At 52.3% G+C, this 3,483-nt stretch overlaps 1 long non-coding RNA gene across 1 annotated transcript; it reads left to right on the forward strand.

Moving 5' to 3' along the window:
- Positions 1 to 2,782: 2,782 nt before the first annotated feature.
- On the forward strand, positions 2,783 to 3,251 carry LOC130030746 (uncharacterized). Its single transcript, XR_008793471.1, has 2 exons — positions 2,783 to 2,824; positions 3,091 to 3,251. It is a non-coding gene; the product is annotated as an uncharacterized LOC130030746 (long non-coding RNA).
- The last annotated feature ends 232 nt before the right edge of the window (positions 3,252 to 3,483 follow it).

Consider the following 3,483-nt stretch of genomic DNA (forward strand, 5'->3'; position numbering starts at 1 on the left):
CCCATGATTTGATTTGTACAGAAGAAACATGCCTAATGAGTAAATTAGATTTTGATCTTGCTGGCTCAGGCCCAGGGAGTGGAGCCTCGCCTTTCACAGGGGCGGGCCTCGCCTGCCCTCCGCCCCCACCCCCATTCCGCACGCCCCCCTGGCACGGTTCTCTTGACAGCTGTATGCCCTGGTTTGAGCCTGACGCCGGCACCATCCCAATCCTCCTCATGCCAGTGCTCAGCAGAAAAGCAGGGCCCCCTCTCCCCTGGACCTCCAGGAGATTTCAGCCCAAGCTCTCGCTCCAGGAAGCTCCTTATTGCCCCAGCCCGCTGTTTTCATCTCCAATAGCTCTGCGAGTCTTTGGTACACAACTGGGCTGCGAGGAGATGGAGCAGGCTTCTATCTAGCCGCTCCCTAACTTGCATTGGCGTTGCTGGGTTGTGCGGTCCCCCAAAGCACTCAGACGTTCCTGGGCAATCTGGATTTGCTACATTTCTTGTCTTATTGAATAGAGGCGTTCTGGTTTTAATTGCTTGCATCTGCCCAGAGTCCTGCCTCCTTCTGGAAAGGACACCCTGGTTCCCTTTTGGGAAAACTACCGCCCACTGTCACATCCCCAACTCCGGTTCCCGAGGTCCAGTTAACCAAGTCGACTCTTCCTTTGCTCCAGGGGGAGGGGAGGGGCTTGATCACAACACGTGACTCAGACCTGGCCAATCAGAAGCACCATGCCCCTTGGATACAGTGATTGGGACAGGAATGGCACGTGACCCACGCCAGGTCCTTGAAAGGCCTCTGGAGTAGCTCAGGCCTCACCTTGGAATTGCTGAGCCCGGAGAAATCAAACCCTGGTCCCTATGGTGACCTATGGGGAGAATCACCCATTAGGGAGCTCGCCTTCGAGTGAAGGCAGGACTGGGATAACGAAGCTGCGTTATCCCAGAGATTCCCAGAGTGCCCATCAGAGCACGGGATTTGGGGTGACTCCAACTTTCCAGTTAGCAGCTCCGTAGGTAGCTTGGGTGACCAGTGGCCCCTTCTGGCCCTGAAGTGCAGGGCTGTCACAGCAGAGTGTTTCTGACGTCGTTCTGCAGACAAGAGTCACGGGCCTCACGCTCCCCGCCTGCCTTGCTCCAGCTTGGCTTTGCCCCTGGGTGCAGCAGACCCCTGGAGAAGCAAAGTCCACCAGCCCGAAGAGCGCCCCAGTCTCGGAGCGAAAGTCAGAACAGCCAAGGTGGAGAGGACGATGGGGTGCTGTTGCTATGGGGAAAGGCTCCCACTGCCGGAATCTGGGTCCCTCGGTGCAGGCGGGCTCTGGGTAGGCAGGAAGAGGGGTCTTGAGGGAAGCCTCCCGGGTGGTTGATAGCGTCAACAGTGAGATTGGCAGCAGGCAGGACTTTCAGGTGAGGAGCACTGAGACCTCCCCTCCACACCAGTTGCACCCCCACCTGTTTCAAAGAGCCCCCAAACAGAGATCCCAGCCGCTTCTCTCCCTGCGCATTCGTAGCCTTCCCCACCGGGAGAGGAAGCGCAGTAACCTCGTGGTCGTGAGGGGTGTGCGTGGGCTAACGGGAACCGGGGCTCTCCAGCCAGCTGGGAGTTGGCAGCAAGACGCCAGTCGCATCCACCCCAGTTCTGCGGATCCAGGACTTCATGGCTTCACCGTTTCCTGACTGGTGCCGGGGCCTCTCACCAGCCTTTATACTTTGTGTCGTGGCCATTCCCAACATTGCTCGGGGGCCACTCTCTGGGTACGTGGGGGCGCCGTGTGGGGGCGCGGACAGAAACCAGACCTCCCGTATGCGAAGTACGTCCCTTAGCCCTCTGAACCATCTCCCATCCCATCTGTCCTTTTATAGTCTCATTCATCAGGGAATGGGCATATTTTGGTCTCTGCCTGGTTCTGAAATTCCCGAAAGCGCCCAGAAGGGAAACCCCTGCAGGTCCTCCCCACCCAGCACCAAGCGGGAGGGTCTGCTACAGCTCGGTCACTAAGTGGCTCCAAATTCCAAAGCCTGCTTTCCTCTCCTCTCCGCTGCCAACGAGAGGAAGAAAAACCAGGTCCCGGCAGGTAACGCGTCTACCCACATGCTCTAGGGTGCTTGTGCTAGGACGAGGTACAGGGCGTCCGCAGAGAGGGGAGGGACTTGGTTAAAACACGTGGCCCAGACCTGGCTAATCAGGAGCATCAGTGATTGGCCACAGTGATTGGTCAGGAATAGCACATGATCCACACCAGGCCAATGAAAGACCTCTGGAGACATTCATTCCTTAGAGAAGTCTCAGCTACATCCTGTCATGTGGCCAGTAGAAGTGCTTGGAGGTGCCCATGGCCAATCAGGGCTTGCGGGCTAGAAATAAGAATTGTCCTTCAGGTTCAAGATGTGTCTCAAGTGGCGATATGGAAAGTGAGGCCCTGGATTCCCTCCTAGAGCTGCGTGCACCCCGAGCTCAGCATCACTGGGGTGCTCTGATGTCCCCCAGGATTGCTAGGTGGACACTGAGCACCACAGATGCACCAACACAGTACAAGAATTGTTCTTTGAACACCGGGCAGTAAGTTCTGAAGAGCTGGGCTGTTTAGTATCAACGCTTAATCTCATAGGAAGACCATCTCATGGTACTTTTCCTGTAAGGTTATATTTAATAATATTCTTTTCTTTGATCATCTCTCAAGGAAAGACTCACTGTAGGCAGTGTTATTTCTTTTGCCCACGAATGTTTGTGACAGTTGCTCACTAATGATACTTGCCAAGATGAGTGTATAGGACCGTTTCTCATAGACAATTCAAAGGTAATGAATATCAAGCACATATGGATGCTTTGGGCTGGAGTGATAGCACAGTGGTAGGGCGTTTGCCTTGTGCGCAGTCAGCCTGGCCAAGCCAGGTTCGGTTCCTCCGCCCCTCTCAGAGAGCCCGGCAAGCTACCGAGAGTATCTCTCCTGCATGGCAAAGCCTGGCAAGCTACCCATATGTATTCAATATGCCAAACACAGTAACAACAAGTCTCAAAATGGAGACGTTACTGGGCCCGCTCAAGAAAATCGATGAACAATGGGAGGACTGTGCTACAGTGCTATGGATGCTTTAGGGTAAGGCTGAGTAGAATGCATAATTTTGTCCACAGAAAATTTGAAATGAAGCAAGTGCCAGGTGGAATTTTTTTCTATTCCATGAGCTATGTTAATTCTATCTTCATTAGGCCTAATGCTTGAATAAACCAGATGTCTAATCAATAAATTATTTTCATGCCCAGAATTTCAGGGTTTTGTACTGTAGCATAGTTTGGTCTTATTCCTTACTGTAGAAAACTTAACAGTAATGTGACTTAAGGTTTGTTTTGTTTAAATGGGGAATGAAAGTGATTTAATTCATGGGTACTTTTAGAACCTAATAGATAATCCCATTGCCTTTATTTTTCTAATTAAAGAATTCCTAAATACTTTGAAAATATAAAATATTCCTAAATGAAGAGCTGGGCTGGCATTAA

Source organism: Sorex fumeus, unplaced genomic scaffold, assembly GCF_029834395.1.
Source record: "Sorex fumeus unplaced genomic scaffold, SorFum_2.1 ptg000044l, whole genome shotgun sequence".
Lineage (NCBI taxonomy): Eukaryota > Metazoa > Chordata > Mammalia > Eulipotyphla > Soricidae > Sorex > Sorex fumeus.